The sequence below is a fragment of the Phodopus roborovskii genome, unplaced genomic scaffold (genome assembly GCF_943737965.1).
Source record: "Phodopus roborovskii unplaced genomic scaffold, PHOROB, whole genome shotgun sequence".
Lineage (NCBI taxonomy): Eukaryota > Metazoa > Chordata > Mammalia > Rodentia > Cricetidae > Phodopus > Phodopus roborovskii.
In genome coordinates this window covers 8,065,568-8,084,525 of record NW_026126575.1, presented here as the reverse complement: position 1 = coordinate 8,084,525, position 18,958 = coordinate 8,065,568, and the positions used below count along the sequence as shown (strand labels likewise).

General features: G+C 42.8%; 1 pseudogene; it reads right to left on the bottom strand.

The window, feature by feature from the left end:
* Positions 1-16,588: 16,588 nt before the first annotated feature.
* On the bottom strand, positions 16,589-16,688 carry LOC127236040 (uncharacterized; annotated as a pseudogene).
* Positions 16,689-18,958: the final 2,270 nt, after the last annotated feature.

Genomic DNA, 18,958 nt, shown 5'->3' with positions numbered 1-18,958 from the left:
AGTTGTCATTTCTAGTCTTGTGCTGAAGACACTCAATGCCCACTTCAGTGTTTCAGGAAACTTGCTCTTGAAACTCAGTATAGCAGTCACCATATATAAATAAAAAGTTAGGCAAGTCCCCTACCAGCTACTGAATAGGCCATCTCACCATGCATGCCATTCCAGCTCCATGGGGATGGATGCCACGTGGAAAAGAAACAAACTGTCCCCACCATTTCCATTTCAAATTTCATGAGCAAAAAGGTGGTGGTTGTAATTCTAAGATGTTAAATGTGGGTCTATTTGTGATGCATCAATAAATAACTAGAATAATGCCTTTGCAATTGGGTTAGAAGAGCTTACAGCTGGAAAGAAGACAGACAGAACTAGAGACAAAAACTGGCAGCTGCCTATGCGCTAATATAAATGTTGGCAGGATTGGGACAAGTTTCTAGATCTAGAAGGACATGTGATGAAAAAAAAAAAAAAAGCCTGACCTAGGAAATGTTGCTGGGGAGGATTTTGTAAAAAAAAAAATATATTTAGGCCAAACTGTAGGGTTGGAAGTTGGAAGGTCAGCATGGGTGGATTAGAGCCGAAAGGTATTACACAAGACTCTGCTCCCATGGCAGGCATTCAGGAGACCCTTCCTGACCTTGGCAGCACGCTGCATTCTCGTGGGAACATAGGTAAGAGTGTGGGGCTCCCAGCCGTTCTCTGGGTGAGTGAGGCTAGGTGGGGGATTTGGTGTTACCGGCCCTTCTTATAAACGCCTCTAGTGAGAGGCTCCTCTGGTGGGGACTCCTGATTGCTTCCTGGCTGAGAAGGACTCTCTCAAACGTCTTAACTCCGTTTCCAAACTGCACTTCACAGCTGACCCAATTCAGCAGCAATGTCTGCGGATTATTAGTGGATTCACATGGGCTTGTGCTTCTCAGGCCGCTCTCTATTTTTTACATCTTTGTAGGGATCAAGTTTTTCCTTGCAGCAAAGTGTGCCTGCTTAGTGCCTGCTGTCTGGGGGGGGGGGGGGGGGGGGGGGGGGGGGGGGGGGGGGGGGGGGGGGGGGGGGGGGGGGGGGGGGTTTGTGGGGGGGGGGGGGCCGGGGGCGGGCAATCTCTACGGTAAAGCCCCTATCAGGGTCAGGTAGTAAAATGGTTTTTTGGCAAGGGTTTTGTGGCGACTTAACAGAAGACTTTGATAGCTGGACCTTGGTAGTCAGCCTCAGGAAGAAGAAGCAGCCAATAAGGGAATAGGCCTTGGTGGCTGGCTTTAAGAATGTAATCCAACTGTTTTAAGAAATGCAGAGGAAATGGGAAGACTGTAAGGCCTGACACAGGCTTGAGTGGGCTAGTGTCCCTCCATATGGAAATATTTATATGGAGAGCAATGGAGATATTAGGTCAGTAAAGGGCTTGTACAGGGCTGAGTTCAGTCCCTAGTAACTACATAAAAATCCAGGCAAAGTAACCTATACTTGTAATCCCAATTCTGAGGAATTGGGGCACACTAGCCAATCAGACTAGGTAAATAAATAGACCTCAGGTCATGTCTCAGAAAAACATGTGGATGTTTCCTGAGGAGGAACTGTACCCACAATAATCCTCTGACCTTCACATACATATATGTACACACATGTATGCATACATATACATACACGGGAGCCTGCACTTACATGGATGGGTCAGAAACACCTGTACATTTCACACACACACACTCACACACTCACACACACACAAAGCAGTATTTATAGATGAATGTATATATTATATATTAACATACTTATATACATCTCTTTGGTCTGGCAGCTGATGTAAGGCCCCCTCCCCCTAGTAACAGTGAGCACACCTGGAACCAGATCTTGAGTTCTAAAACTATTCTCCAATAAAAGGGACTAGGTATTTTTTCATAAATAAATGATTTTAGGATGAGGGAAGGAGGGAAAGAAACTGAGCCTGTAGTATCTTGTACTGTCACTAAGCGAAGAAGGTTCAAATATAATACCATACAAAACCCTGGTACAATGGAATTATGTCAAAAGGGACCTAAGAGAGTTCTCCATAGTTAGAGTTCAGAAAATGTGAGCAAGAGAAAAAGGTAACATTAGATTATGATGCAAAGTATGAAATAAATATCTCTGAGTCCATATGATATACTAGTGGCTGATTAGACAAATGGGGTGGGGTAGGCATTTCCCATGCAGAATTTTAAATACTTTACTTTTGAGGAGGTATACACAACCTCCTATCCTTAAGTTCAGGCTGTGCTTAGTGACTTCTTCCAAAGAATAGGCAGGGACATGGCAAAAATAGCATTGGGAACACCTGCTAAGTAATAACTCAGCCAGCCAGGTGTTGGGGTTAGCAGCCACATGATAAATCAGGCTGATAGCATATAGCCTCAGTGTGATGTGGAGAAAATGGCACTTTGCCTCTGTGATCTTTCTCTCAACTGTGACTCCATAACCATCAGGGAACCTCAGACAAATCCCAGTTTAAGGACATCTGTAAATTCCTTCCCGGGTAGCTCTATCAAGGTTAACAAACATGAGGAAAGTTGGAAAAACTGTCACTTCTGGGAGGAGCATTGAGACACAAGACAACTAAATGTAATACAGAGGGGAGCCTGGAGCAGGAAAAGACACCAGGCTACAGCAAGGTAACCAAGGTATGGCATTTAAGTAACAGTAATATATCAACACTATCAATGTAACTATGGCAAACAGTCCTGATCATGTAAATTCAAGGTTAGTAGGGGAAGGTGAGTGTTGAGTCTGTGGGAAACCTCCACACTCCCACTCTCAGTATCATTTTTATTTATGTATTTGGTTTTTCAAGATAAAGTTTTCCCGTGTAGCCTTAGCTGACCTGGAACTCTTTCTGTAGTTCAGGTTGGCCTCAAACTCCCAAAGATCTGCCCTTCGCCTGCCTCTGTCTCCTGAGCACTGGGATTAAAGGAATGCACCACCACCACCTGGCTGAATTTCTCAGTATCTAAAAGCATACCAACATTTAAACAATTTCTTTAAAAAATTAAAGTGTTTTATAATACTTTATTCATATCCATATTATTTTTCTTTTGGTTACTAGAGAGGCTATAGGTTCTTTGAAATCAGGGAAGCTGTGTGTGTGCAGTTTCAGCATATCCTGTGAGGTTCCATATCTAGTAGCTAGGCAACCAGTGTTTGTTAAATCTGCTGTAATAGCCTAATAATATGTACTTTTAAGTAACATATATTTCTTTTATAAAATAGAAGTGGATGTTGCTAAGCAAAAAAGAAGTGCATTAAAATCACTCATGTCTTCATGAGGTCTAAAAAGACCACTGGTAATGTTTTGACATGTCTTTACATATTCTCCCCTGGCCACTATAAAATTGGAATTACATATTACTTAGTGTCTTAAATCACAATTTTACAAATAGTAGTTTAAGAATTTTCCCCATCCCATTAATTTGTTTTGAAGCATAAAATTGGAGTTTTAATGGCTGGATAATGTTTAATTGTTAAGCCTGCCCAAAGCCAGGAAAGGAGAGAAGAGAGACAGGACAAAGAATCCAGGGGAATGTGAGGAGCTGTGGTAGTGCTGGATGCTTAGCACAGAGGATAAAGTAGATGTGCTTTAAGAACATATACTATCCTATACACCAGAGCTTCTAGAGAGGTTGTTTCAATGTCTTGTCTTCTCTGCTGCAAGTGACCAGTGTGTATGTTCCCCCATAATCCAGCAGCATCCTAAGGCCAAGCTGTTTCTTTGTCTCATTAGATGAGAGACAGCAGGAGTCAGGGGTTAGTTGACAGACACTGAATGTCTATGTTGTGTCTTTGTAGGGCTTCAACATTATCAGCTCCAAGATACTTTCTGATCTATTTGTAGAGCACTAGGGTGTTGCCAGGGAAGAACTAGCTGGGGGGGGGCTGTTTGTCCCATTTGTCCTCAACATATTCATAAAGCACAGGGGGACATGCAGAATATGGGGACTGCTGGCATACTATAAATCCTTCACCAATTTCTATCCCCCTCCATCCCCATCAACTTCTTAGAGTTTACCCATAGAACAAACCCAACTTGGAATATACTAAGTAATCATGCCCTGGTCATTAGTTAGAGTGATGGTTCTATCTAGAAGCAGAAAAACAGACAAAAACCAATTGCTTGGTCCCAAACCCTTCAACACCTATGTGGAAGCAAAATTGAAAGGTTTTATGTGAGAGGGATGCTGAAGGTGGTTGCCTACTTTTGGCTGGTATAACAAGGCCATTTAGAAAGCAATGAATGCATACTGGCATGGGAGGGAGGCAGTCATGCATGTGTGGGATTAGTGTAGACTGCAGATTTGAATAGCATTTGAGAACTTTCATCAGGGCTGATTTATAGATGTAGGAATAAAGCATGTAGGACAAACCAAACCAGATTCATTTTGGTGGGCAGGATACTATGGCATGCTGTCCTCTGGACATGACATGCTTATTGCACACACAGCAGTGGTAGGTAGCTGCACAAGATCATACCAGCCAAAGTGGCAGCATGGGTGGGGGAAAGAAATGCAAGTCTGCTGAAATGAAACAAAGAAAAATACCCTTAAAGCTGATAAGCTATTTAGCAAAGTAATAGGATACAAAATTAACACGTGAAAATCAGTAGCCTTACTATATGGTGACACAAATATACTGAAAAGGAAATCAAGGAAACAATCCCACTCACAATAAGAAACACATAAAATGAGATTCCTGGGCATAAACCTAAGCAAGAAAACGAAAGAGTTCCACAATGTAGGCATTAGGAGCCTGGAGAATGGAAAGGCACTAGAAGGGTGAATGGCATCTCATGAAACTGAAAAGCAAACAATACTGTCAATTAGAAACCAGTCAGGTCAATGGAGGAATGGTCTGGAGGTCTCTGTGTTTTTAAACTAGAGCTAGAACTGCTATATGACACCTACATGGTCCCTGAGTGTCTACCCAAAGCACTTCATACCCTACCCCTCAGATACTTCCCCACTCATGTTCACAGCTGCTCTTTTCATAAGAGTCAGGAAATGAAAACAACCTAGATGCCCATCGGCAGATGAGTGGCTATGGAACACGGGGTACCTATACACAATGGGATATTGCTCAGCTGCAAGTGAAAAGGAAATGATGGAAATGGAAGGTAAATGTGTAAACCTGGAAAAGGTTATACCGAATGAAGTGACACAGGCTAGGAAATACAACTGTCACATGTTCTCACTCATGTTGGTCATAGCTTCAAAACCATTTGTTTTGTGTATTTAAATTGAAGGAGAGAGACTTTATTAATGATGTCTTCCTGAGTGAGTTTCTGTCCCTGAACCATTGGCTGGCAAAGCAGAATCAGGAATTGGTTTACTATGTTGCTGATTGTCTTGCAGTACTTCATAGTCTGTGAGATCTGGAAGTCTGGACCCCATGATTTCCCAGCTGCGGGGCCAATGGTGACTCACAGAACATTGCTGAATTGTAGTTTTTTCTTCTATGATATGGAAGAGACTAATAATAAATTCCCATCCTACGGCCTCCACCACCCCAACAGGCAATGAATGTGATCTCACTGTGATGAGAGAAGCCATAAGAATTGAGAAATGGGTCTTTAATCATGGATTGTGTTCATAGAGTCAGCTTGACAAGATCTGGACTCAACTAGGAGACAAACTTCTAGGTGTGTCTGAGGCAGTTTCTAGATTGACTGAGGTGGGAAGAGCCACATTAAGTTTGGGTGGCACCATTCCATGGGCTGCAGAACAAGACTGAAGAAAAAAAAAAAAAAAAAAAAGAAATCATTAGCGTGCATCTCTGGTCGCTTCCCAACTGTGAACACAGTGTGTCCAGATACGTCACGTCACACTCCTGCCAACATGCTGGACCGTGTCTCCTTGCTCTGTGTCCAAAAACAAAAGAAAACAACAACAAAACACTTTCTTCCCTTAAGGTGATTTTGTGGGCTAATACAAGTTGCTTTAACCAACTTTACTCACCTGAAGTCAGATTAATTCTGTCCCTAGGAAAAAGGAAAAACTTCTCTGTACTCTTTTCCATACTTGGTTCCCAAGGAACTCTCTGCTCACAAAAGAGAAGTATTTTCAACTTGCCTGAAGCAGGCGGTGGTTAAGTCGCTATTGTTTGTGGGTACATGGACCATATGTTAATTCCAGGCTAATGAAGTGAGCCATACCTGAGTCCAGTGTTCAGGTGCTTTGAAGTTTCAGCCCCTGGGAGCCCTCAGGGTTCATACCTCATTTTTTTGCTGTCTGAGTTAAACATCGTTAGTGAGCTCTTAAGAGGTGTACGCTACAGTGCCAGGAAAAGACGAGGGTCACAAGACACTGGGAGGTTGGAGAGACTGAGAGAAGAGGGCAGATGGACTTGCTTTAGTGTCAGCACACAGGTGTTGTGGACTATTACTTTAACTTGGCAATTATGTGTTTCATTTGTTTAAGCTGCCTTGGTTTAACTATGTAAAGATGTGTTGCCTTGCCTGTCTAAGGCACTGATTGGTCTAATAAAAAGCTGAATGGTCAATAGCTAGGCAGTAAAGGGATAGGCAGGGTTGGCAGGCAGAGAAAATGAGTGGGAGACAGAGAAGAGAGGAAGACACCTGGGGCCAGGGAGCCACCAGCCAACCAGACATGGAGTAGGACATACAGAATGAAAGAAAGGTAAGAAGCCCCAAGGCAAAATGTATGTGAAGAGAAACAGGATTAATTTAAATAAAAACAAACAAAACAAACAAAAACACTAGCCAGAAATGAGCATAAGCTAAGGCCAAGAATTCATAACTAATAATTTTCCATGTCATGTCTGGAAGCTGCTTGGTAACCCAAAAAGAAAGCCTGCTACACACAGGAAACTAGGCAGGCAGCTATTGCCTTGGCAGATACTTGGGTACATGCCAGCATACATGGGCTGCACACAGGCAAGATGAACGCACAGGCTACACAATGTAGGTGCACAGGCCTACACATACACAAACACTCAGGCTGGCAAAGGTTCGGGTATAAGCTCCCATCCTTGACCTTACAGTCATGATTATACATATTGACACAGCAACAGCACACTGTCAAAAAATAGTTACATAACAGATTACATCACTGCTTACTTTGGGATTCCCCAGAGACCTTCTGTCAGCCATTTTGCTCTAACTTACAGCCCTGTTCCCATGTCCCAGGTCAGACAGTTTTTCACTGACTCATACCAGATACCCGTATGAGCACCATGTTGTCTAGACATAAACTGGCCCTTTTAGCCCTCTGTTTCTAGTGGGCTCTTGCATGACAACCTTTCCAATACCAATACCAAGACTTAGATCCATACCAATACCAAGACCAAGGCCAAGACCAGTACCTGGGGCTGGGGAGAAAGATCAACCACACAAATGCTTGAGGACTGAATTTGAGCCTCTTCACCCACATAAAAAGCCAGGGGTGGAGGGGAGTGTACTTATAGTCTCAGTCCTGGGGGGCGGGCAAAGGCTGGAGGATCTAGGGGCTTGATAGCCAACCAACCTAGCAATTCAGTAAACTCCAGGTCAGGGAGAGACCACCATCTCAAAAACTAAGGTGGACAGTGGTTGAGGAAGGCATCTAAGGTTGGCCAGGACATACAGACACCATACATACACCTGCAATCCCCCCACGCCTGTAAGGGTACACACAATACACTATGCATATATAAAATAAATATAAGCTAAAATACCAGCACACAACACCGCTGCTCCTCCCACCTCCTGACTTTTCTCTCCTCAGCCTGTATCACTGCCTAAACCACGACAGGTCTGACTTACCTATCATTCCCTACAGTTGATCTCCAAAAGGCTGTCAGTCTGTTTTATTCACAGCTCCATTGTCATGAGGTTCAGTACAGTGCCTGACAGTAGGTGCTCTATGAAATGTTTGGGAATTAATGAATAAGGAACTGTAACCTCAAAGAGATAGAGGTTTCAAGAGGTCAAGGTAGGTGGGCTGACTGACCGTGTGAGGTTAATGTCTGTGAGGCAGAGGAAGAGGGGCGCGCTGCTCTGAGCCCCTCCTTTCTGAAAGTCTCTGAAGTGCTGTTCTTGCCAAAAGCAAAAACAAAACAAAACAAAGAAACCCAGTTTCTCAGAACTCTCCGGGAGGTGCCCCAGCACATGAAGCTGAGCAGGAGGAGCTGACAGGGCTGCCTCCTGGAGCTCTGAGGATAACCCAAATCCACAGCCCCTGACACCGTCTGTCAGACTCCACTGCCTTTGTGGCTAAATTTGTATTATCTTAGCATAATTAGCCCAGTGTTTGTCATTCCACAGCTGCTAAACATGCAGTGGCTGTGTCGTGTTATGGCTCCTCTTGGAAGCAGATGACATATCATGAAATATTTATTATGAAAAAAAACAAAAAAATAAAAAACAAGTGCAGGCTTTCTTAATTATTACCACTGACTGCTTCGCCCTGGAAGTCCCAGAGAGCAGGCTGCTTGAATGCACCCATTTCCTTTGGGTCTTTGTCTTCTCATGCATGTGGGTCCCTTTCATGATGTCCTTCAAAAGCTCCACCTAGCTGGGCTGGCTGCTTACCTGTTTGTTTTGCCCACTCTGTAGTGTCTTTTGTTCTAGCATTTACATTTCATAGGCTGTTCTGGATGAATAATATTGCCCCAAAAGCTGTAGCTTCATAAAACTATTATTGCTCATTAGCTCTCCTGGCTAGAATTAGCAGGAAACTATACACTGGGGTTCTTTCTTGGTTTGTGGGTTAATATGAAAAAGTAATTTCTTTTCCTGGGTCTCCCAGAGTGTATCCTTGGGAGTGGAACAAGTGGCCTTGGGCCTCACGTTAATGACTTCATGTCATTGCTAAAGAGGGCCTGCTTGTTGCTTAAGAAAATTGCTGGTTAGTTCTTGGGTGAGCAAGTCAGTTGGAAAGTAAGCTGCGCTGTGGCTCTTGTGGCCCTGGAAGCACTTGGAAGGAAATACACCTAGCCCGTGGCACTTCACTGACTCCCTCTGTCTTTTTCCTTGTCTTCTCCCTTTGTTCTCTTGGCCCTTCTGGCCCCTTCTTGGTGAACATGAGGAACACCCATAATGATTGGTCAGTAACAGTGTCTAGGGTGTCACAGATCCAACAATGGTTTCAGGAGGTGGATAGAAAGTCTAAACTGTGTGAAGTCCATCAAAGGGTTAACTAGCTAGCCATGTTGCAACAGAAATTCAACCATCATGGGCTCCCTCTATACTCCTGAATCTGTGTCTTCAGGGAAATTAGAAGCTTTTCTCCCTCCTCCCTGTTTGTTTCTCTCTAACAGGCTCTTGTTCCATAGCCTGGGCTGGCCTCAGATTCATGATCCTCCAAACTACAGGCGTGTGTCACCATGCCTGTGCAGCAGCCGATGAGGACTCATCTTAAGACTGAGTCCAGCCCTGTGAGCAGCATGAGGCTATTAAAACAATACCAGGAATTCAGGAATAGCCAGGATGTTCACTCATGTCTGCAAAAGTGCGTGTCAGCAAGAATAAATTGTAACCTTTGTCCTTAAAAGTCCTCCTCTTTAAGTTGGGCCTTAGTTCCAAATCTTACCAAGGGAATTGAGGACAGCTGCAGCTTAATTAAAAATTCAGCTAATGACAACCCGATAGAGTTTAGGAGGTCTCTCGGTATTTTCTAACTCCATTAACACCTGAGATTTTAAAATACCCATTTGTTCTTTTTAACTTTTTTATTATTTCTTTTATTTGGGGGGGATTATATTAAAGTCACATCATTCCCCCTTCCCTTTCTTCCTTTGTTTATTTGACCTGGGTCCTCTACTTTATCCCAAGCCCTGCCCTTCTATCTGCTTGATTCATGCTACTTTCTAGTTATTGTTTTCTTGTTTTGTTTTGTTTTTAAGGTCCATCTTAATTTCGGCTTGCACTCTCTTCAGTTTTTCCACCTCTTCATTAAATTCCACTATCAAGTCCTTCATTGTCTTGGTCATTTCCATCAGTCTTCTGTATTTTGTTGGGCCTCACTCAGGTGTTATTTTGCCTTGGTTCCATTGAGATGTTTCTTTGTGTCTTCTTTAAATTCCTTGATTCTTTGATGTTTATGATTGTTCTTTTTAAATTCTCTGGTTCCTTTGGGGTACTTCTCATTGTTATACATTTCTATAGGACTGGTAGGTTCTGGAGAGAAGATGCTGGCTTGATCTTTCATTCTGTTGTTATATGTGTGGTGAGATCTGGGCATGTGAACCTCTGTTAGTTCTAAGTCTGATATGGACAGAGCAGGTTGGGCAGAAGAGAGGATGTTCCAGCAGGTTGGACCTAGAGGTTGGAAATGGCTTTGGTGGAATGAAGTCAGGTGGACAGAAAGGACTAGGCCAGGGTCCAGGATTTCCTCCAGATTCAAGCCTGGAATGTGGGGGTAGAGCTAGCTGGGTAGGAAGGTTGGATGTGTTGTGGGAGGGGCCTGTGAGTTGGTGATAGGAAGGGCAGGTTCTGGCAAAAGCTTAGAGATTGTTTGCAGATGAGACAGGGGTGGCTAGACTAGGCTGGGGCACTGGATGTGAGATCCAGGCTAGATCTGGTGGGTTGGGAATGGCACATGGACAGGAAGAGGCAGGGAGACTTACCAGGTTAGAAAGAACCTGGCAAGGGTGTGGGAGATCTAGTTGCATGGGGAGGTTTGGTGCAACACAGAAGAGACCTGAAGGTGGTGGCTGTTATCATCCAGGCAAACACAAACCTGGCCCTACTCCCTTGGAGACATGGCAGAGTGGTCACTGCTGCATGCATGGCAGGCAGTTCCCTGACTCTGAATGCAGGTGCAAAGGTCCCTTTAAGAGACAAGCTCTACCTGCTCCCACTCTGTCTCTGCCACTCCTCTTCTCTGAGGAGACAGGCCTCTCTCTCTGTTTTTCTCTCTTTTTCTCTTTCCCTCTTTTTTCTCATCTCTTTCTCTCCCTTACTTCATCCAATAAACTTCCTTCCCCTGTAAGTTCTGCCTGATTGTGCATTTGTCCCCTGCCATGGGATCTGCCAAGGCTCCCCTCATGCCTCATATAATTACGTTGGTACCATAACTACTCATCTATTGTTACAGGGGCCGCCATTTGCCACAGAGCCAGAGGCACAAAGACTATCAGACATGCTCAGGTGGTAAGGAACAGTAACACTCCAGAGATATTCACACACACACCCCCCAGACTCAGAAGGGAGACCCACAATGTGGCTGCATAAGCCCCAACTACATGTGCCAAGAGGCCATAAAAGGAAGACACTCTAGCCCTATTTCTGCTCTTGTCAAATTTCTTCCAGACAGGCCTATGTGTACCCTGTCTTCCCTATCCCCACTCTTTATTAATAAAACTCTTAGAGTGGGTTTTGTTGTATATCTTGTGGTCCCTACTTGCACACAGTTAATGACAGTGGCAGGTAGGGAAGGTTCTAGAAGAATCCTAAAAGAAGGTTTCAGCACAGGCTTGGGAGAAAGCTTAGATGCTAACCATCAGAGAGACTCAGGAGGAGGTAGGAGATTGTCTGGGTGCAAAAGGGGCCTTTGGGTAATGGCAGGTAGGTTTGGTTATTGTTCTAATTTCCTTTGTACTTTCCTAGTGAGGAGTAGAAGTTATCTTTTAATCCCCACTTCATAGAAGCAAAATGTAAGAAGAGATTGGACACATCTTCAGCTCTCTCTCTAGCTTAGACTTCTGAATACACCCAGGCACCAGGGAGTGCCCCACTGCAAAGACTTCTGCATGTCAGTGTAATGACCAAAGGCCAATGTGACTTGTCATATGCTTGGGTTTGTGTTCTTTGCCATGTAATCAAATAAACCAGAGGCAGGTGAACAATAACAGAACCCTATAAGATACAAAGGCCCTTGAATTCACCTCCATATGGCCTTACAGCTAACTACTCTGAATTTTTTTAAATTTATCATTCCCCTGCATTTCACAAAACATTATTATTCTCTTGTGTAAAATGTATATCCATTTTGATTGTCTTTAATCTATATAACAGTATGTTATTAATACTTCTGTGAATTATATTTTCCATTACTGCAGCACACCCTCATGCCAACCAATGCAGCTGACCCAAAACATTTCTACTCATAAAAGGCAAGGCCTTGATTTTTTTCCAAGTAAATGAAATGATGATCACTGATCTGAGAGTTGGCTAAAAGCCTGAGACGGGAATACACAATTCCAAGCCACCGTGGTCATTAGCACTCCTGATGACTGCTAGTCTGATAGTCTACACATGTTGACTATCAGAGGGAAAGTTCTAAAATCTATGCCTACGTTAGGAAAGTCACCAGCTGGAGTTAACTAGCATTGATTGGATTGTCACAAGCACATTCTGAGGCCACTGTGAGTTGGGTTATTTTGAGCATCTAGCTTGTGTTAGCCTAATCAGCATGGGCCTTTTCTATTCCAAATGCCATTTCCCCCCTCCATGTCTATACATTCCCTCTTTTTCTCTGGATTTGCATAGCTAGAGATAGATTGATATTGGTCTGTGTGTGTATGTGAGTGCATGTGTGTGTTCTCATATGTATGCATGTGAGTGCATGGGTGTGGAGGCCAGAGGTTAATGTGAGGTGTCTTCTTCAATTGGTTCTCCACCATTTCAGCTAGACTGGGGGACCAGTAGGCCCATAGAGCTGCCTTTTTTCTGCCTTGTCAGAACTAGGGGTACACATGAAAGTGTAGCATAGTTTTTTCCCCATGGGTTCTGGGATCAAACGCTGGTCCTTGTATTTGCACAGCAAGCATTTCAGCCACTGAGCTATCTTCCCTGCCCATGAATAATATTTCTAAAGCCTTGACTTTCAGCTTCATAGATCATTTCTATTCTGCCATAGTTGTTTTTGCTTTGTTTTTGTTTCTTTCAAAATGTCCTTCTACGTGGAGATTGTCTGTTGTGTTCTGCTTTGCTTGTTTGTTTGCTAATTCCTTCAGTTATTTGCTTGGTTCCTGGATCTCCAAGCATCTCTCCTTTTGTTACATACACACCAAATGCCATGAACTTCTTGCAAGCACTAGTTTTGATCTCATCTTGGCTCCTTAAACCTGTCTGTGTAGCCTGAGAATGCTGCTGTAATGACAGCTCCAATCTCTCCTTTGATTAAAACAGCAAAGTTCCCAGTTGATGCTACTGATAGTGAGTGGGCCATGGACCACACTTTCTGAAGCACGCTTCAGTTCATATTGTCCTCTTTGTTAACTGGTACTTTAATGTAGTAAGCCTTGATCTATGGAATAGGTATTCTTCAACACCAAAGTTACTTAGTCCTTTTGTCATCTTTTTGAGCACCTCTGAAGGTTTGCTTTTAGTCAGTCTTCCTTTCTAGGCAGGGAATTTTCTTACCAAGGCACTGCTGGGAATTTGGCTCTGGACACTGGCCTGGCATGGTCTTACTGAACTGCCAGAACCACATAGAAAGGCCTCCCAGAGAGCCCATCTGCTATGCCATTCCAGCAGGCCTCATCACCCTTCCTTAAGTTCCCCTCATTAAAAGTGCTCAACAGATTGAAATTCTATCATATAGGATAATCTTCACATAGATGCTACACCAACCTCCTTCTTCAAAGAAGCTCCTTCCATACGAGTTACCAGAAAGGCATGTCAGAGAGAGACCTGCCCCACTACTTTCTAGGCAAGAACTGGAAAGCCTACTGGTAAAGATCTATGCAATGAGGGCAGTGACAATTACTTGCATCAAGCAGACTCTCATCCCACAAAATCAGACTGCTATAGTTTCCATTTTTCTCATGATACCAGGTTATAAGCCTCTTCATGAGCAAAAGGTTGAAATTCTTATGTGGCAAGAGAGAGTTCAGTGAATATGCCTTCTAAAGCTATTCTCATAGCACTTGATTGTTCAAAAGGCAATGCACACCAAAAGAGGAAGTGAGGGCAATTCATCCCTGGGCAGGGTGATCACAAGAAGAAGGTTTGGACATTTAGTTATTATTTTCATATTTTCTGTAGCCAACTCAATCTCTAAGCACCTGTGTCTAGGACAGATTCTAGACTCTCACCAGCCATTCTGGGTATGTTCCTATCAAAAAGCCAGATTCCTAAAGGTTGAGAGCTAGAGTCTAGGATTAGGGAATAGGGAGCAAATGCCTCCACCCAGCACCATGGCAGCAAGTATGTGTGTAGCAAGTGAGAACTGTGTGCTAACCACTGGAAACCAGATCCTAGAAGAAGAATATGTCATGAACATCTTGGGATGGGTTTTAAATATTTACTCAGTGGAAATCAAGGGCATGTTCTGGTTCCTGTATCTTTGAGTCTAGAACTCAGACTATACATATTAAGCCACCAATGACTAAAGGAACCCTTTTTTCCCTTTTTTTAAATTTAAGTTTGAAACAAGGTTGCTTTACATGTCAATCAGAGTTCCCTCACCATCCCATCCTCCCTTATCATCCTTATCACCCCCACCAAACCCCAGCCCTTCCCCTTTCTGCTCCCCAGGGAGGGTGAGGCCTTCCATGGGGAGTTTTCAAGGTCTGTCATATCAATTGGTGCAGGGCCTAGGCCCTCCCCCCATGTGTCTAGGCTGAGAAAGTATACCTCTATGTGGGATGGGTTCCCAAAGTCCATTCCTATACTAGGGTTAAATACTGATCCATTACTAGAAGCCCCCATAAACTGCCCAGTCCTCCTAACTAACACCCACATTCAGGAGGTCTGAGTCAGTCCTATGCTGGTTTCCCAGCTATCAGACTAGGGTGTATGAGCTCCCCCTTATTCAGGTCAGCTGTTTCTCTGGGTTTCTCCAGCCTGGTTTTGACACCTTTGCTCATCACTCCTCCCTCTCTGTAACTGGATTCCAAGAGTTCAGCTAGTGTCTAGCTGTGGGTGTCTGCTTCAGCTAACATCAGCTACTAGATAAAGGCTCTAGGTTGGCATATAAGGTAGTCTGCAATCTCATTATCTTGGAAGGGCATTAAAGGTAGCCTCTCCACTATTGCTTAGATTGTTAGTTTGGTTCATCTTTGTAGATCTCTGGGCATTTCCTTAGTGCCAGATTTCTCCTGATATCGATAATGGCTCCCTCTATTATGGTATCTCCTTTTTTGTTTTCCTCGATTCTTTCCCTGTCTCAAGCTTTCTGTTCCTTCATGCCCCTCTCCTCTTCTCCCCTTCTTTTTCTCTTAACTCCCTCTCCCCTCCCCCAATGCTCCCAAGTTGCTGGAGACACCTTGTCCCTTTCCCCTTTTCCAGGGGACCATGTATGTCTCTGTTAGAGTCCTCCTTGTTTCCTAGCTTTTTTGGCGGTGTGAATTATAGGCTGGTGATCCTTTATGTCGAAACTCCATATATGAGTAAGTACAAACCATGTTTGTCTTTTTGTGACTGGGTTACCTTACTCAGGATGGTTTCTTCTAGTTCCATCCATTTCCCTGCAAATTTCAGAATTCCATTGTGTTTGTGTTGTTCTGCTGAGTAGTATTTCATTTTGTAAAAATACTACATTTTCTCCATCCATTCTTCAGTTCAGGGGCATCTAGGTTGCTTCCAGGTTCTGGCTATTACAAATAATGATGCTATGAGCATAGTTGAATAGATGTCCTTGTTAAATGAATGTGTATCTTTTGGGTATATACATAAGAATGGAATTACTGGGGCTTGAGGTAGACTAATTCCCATTTTCCTGAGGAACCACCATACTGATTTCCAAAGTGGCTGTATGAGTTTGCACTCCCACCAGTAGTGGAGGAGTGTGTCCCTTTCTCCACATCCTCTCCAGCATAAACTGTCTTTGGTATTTTTGATTTTAACCATTCTGACAGGAGTAAGATGTTATCTCAGAGTTGTTTTAATTCACATTTCCCTGATGTCTAAGGATGTTGAGCACTTAAGTGTCTTTCAGCCATTTTAGATTCCTCCACTGAGAATTCTCTATTTAGTTCTGTACCCCACTTTTTAATGAGATTATTTTATGCTTTGGTAACCAGCTTCTTGAGTTCTTTGTATATTTTGGAAATCAGCCTTCTGTCAGATGTGGGGTTGGTGAATATCATTTCCCATTCTGTGGGCTGCCTTTTTGTCTTGTTGACTTGTTCTTTGCCTTAAAAAGCTTCTCAGTTTCAGGAGGTCCCATGTTTTAATTGTCGATCTTAGTGTCTGTACCAATTTGTTCAAGGACACCTCCCACTTCTTCTTCTAAGAGGTTGAGTGTAGCTGGGTTTATGTTGAGGCCTTTGATCTATTTGGACTTAGGTTTTGTGCATGGTGATAGATATGGATCTATCTGCAGTCTTCTACATACCAGTATCCAGTTATTCCAGCACTATTTGTTGAATATGCTTTCTTTTTTTCCATTGTATAAATTTAGCTTCTTTGTCAAAACTCAGGTGTTCTTAGGTGTGTGGGTTAATATCAGGGTTTTCAATTCAATTCCATTGGTCTACCTGTCTGTTTTAGTGCCAGTACCAAGCTGTTTTCAGAACTATAGCTCTATAAAAGAGTTTGAAGTCAGGGGTGGTGATGCCCCTGGAAGTTCCTTTATTATACAGGGTTGTTTGGCTATCCTAGCTTTTTTGTTATTCCATATACAGTTGAGGATTGTTCTTTCAAGGTCAGTGAAGAATTGTGCTGGGATTTTGATGGGGATTGTGTTGAAAAAATATGGAACACTACACGAATTTGCATGTCATCCTTGCTCAGGGCCCTGCTAATCTTCTCTGTATTGTTCCAAAAGCAAGCATATGACTGAAGTGACCTTGAGTGGGCCTTCATTGGTTGCAAGAAGAAAACAAAAGGATGAAACTGGCTCAGAAACATATTTCAAAATGAGTCTTTGCCCAAAAAAGCTGTTCTCTGTTTCCAATAAAGGAGTTGTTTTGGAACATTTGTTTAACTATGTAAAGATGTGTTGCATTTATTTAGCTATGTATAGTTATGTTGCATTGGTTTATGTTGTGGAATATTTGTTTAACAATGCAAAGATGTGCTGTATTTGTTTAACTGTGTAAAGATGTATTACATTTATTTAATTATGTAAGGTATCTGATTGGCCAAATAAAAAGCTGAACAGCCAATAGGAAGAGAGGAAGTATAGGCAGAACTTATGGGCAGGGAGAGTAAGTAGAAGAAATAATTTAAGTTGGGGGGCAGTGGGAAGAAGAAAGAAAAAGGGACACCAGAGAGATATTAGGAGCCATCCAGCCAGACATTGAAGAAGCTGGAAAGTAGGACATACAGAAAGAAAGAAAGAAAGAAAGAAAGAAAGAAAGAAAGAAAGAAAGAAAGAAAGAAAGTTTAAAAAAGCCCTGACGTCTAATGTAGAATGTAGATGAATAGGAATAGGCTAAAAGTTTAAAAAGGTAGTGGTCAGAGCTAAGCTAAGGCTGAGCAATCACAATTAATAATAAATCTCAGTGTCTTTATTTGGGAACTGGTTGGTGGCCCAAGAAAAATCCTGGGGCTTCCTCTCCCAACACAGAAGTAAAAATCACAGAGTGTGGGTGGGTGTGACTCCTGAATGATGCCACACCCATTCTGGTCTCTAATGAAAAGATCTCAGTGTTCACCCTCTTTGGCACTGCTTTTGATTTCACAGGATGAAGATTTTACAACAGCCTAGAACATTCAGAAAATCCCTTAGACAAGACTGAGGAGTATTTTCAGAATTCATGTTTTAAAAAAGGTTTCTTTGGTACAAATGCTGTCTGTTTCCAATGGGACAACTTACTCTCTATTCTGACCTTAACCTTTCAGAAATGCTTTCTTTCCCAAAGACACATTAACAATATTGGGATGCCCCCCCCCATAATTCTGGAGGTGATTTAAGAGTAGATGTTAACAGATGACTGTTACTAGTAAGGTTTTCCACCGATCTGGACACACCGCGGCGCCTGCCCCAAATAACACACAGAGACACTGTATTTGATATAATGCTGTTTTCCAGGTATTAGTTTCTTATTGGCTAGCTCTGTCTTAATTATTAAACCATTTCTATTAATCTAAGTATTTCCACGTGGTCTCATCTTACCAGAGAGTAAGGCTGGCATCTGTTCTCCCCAGTCTCTCCATGTTGACTCCTCCTTACTACTTCCTCAAATCCTCCTTGTCTCCTAATCACGCCTATCTTGCTTTGGCCAACAGTGCCTTATTCATTAACCAGTATGAGAAACATATTTATAGAATGACATCTCCCATCAGATGACTTCTATCCATCCAAACTGTACAGATTCAAAGTTGAAATAGTGACATATTACTCCTCTCTGTTGAAGGAATTAACAGGGGACCATATATGCAGTTTTCATTTGCATTCTTGTGCAGTTGCAGTGTGGCAGAGGAGAAGCATGGCTATCGGAAGGCTGGATCGCCATGGAAAGATCTATTTACAGAATGACACATTCACTCACCTAGCAACATGGAGCCAGTTCTCAGCTGAGGGCTCCATATCTTTTCACAAAACGGCTTGGGTGTCACATCTTGTCATGTGAATGGAAGCTAGATTCCCTAGAACCTACCTGGATCCACCAGAAAGGTAAAAGTTGCAGGGTCTAGTTTCAAGGTCATTTTTTTTTACATTTATTTCTTTTTATTTTTATGTGCATTTGTGTTTTGCCTACATGTATGTTTGTGTGAAAGTGTCAGATCCCCCTAGAACTGGAGTTACAGACAGTTGTGAGCTATCATCTGAGTGTTGGAAATTGAACCCAGGTCCTCTGCAAGAGTAGCCAGTTTTCATAACTTCTAAGCCATCCCTTCAAACCCTCAAGGCCACTTCTGCTTTCATCATATTCCATTTGTTGAGGCAATTAAAGTCCAGCCAGGAGACAGACTATTTCTTTCTGATGGAGTAACAGTGCTCTATGTAGAGTCCATGGGATGGGATTTATTTCAGCACAGCCAGTTGTGGGAAGCAGAGTCTGATGTAGTGGCTGATGGAAATTCAGAGGTCATTGTTAGGAGCTCAGTTTCCTAGACTTCTGAGTCCCCCCATCCTCTCACAAAGTCTGAATATGTAATGGCAGAGAGTTA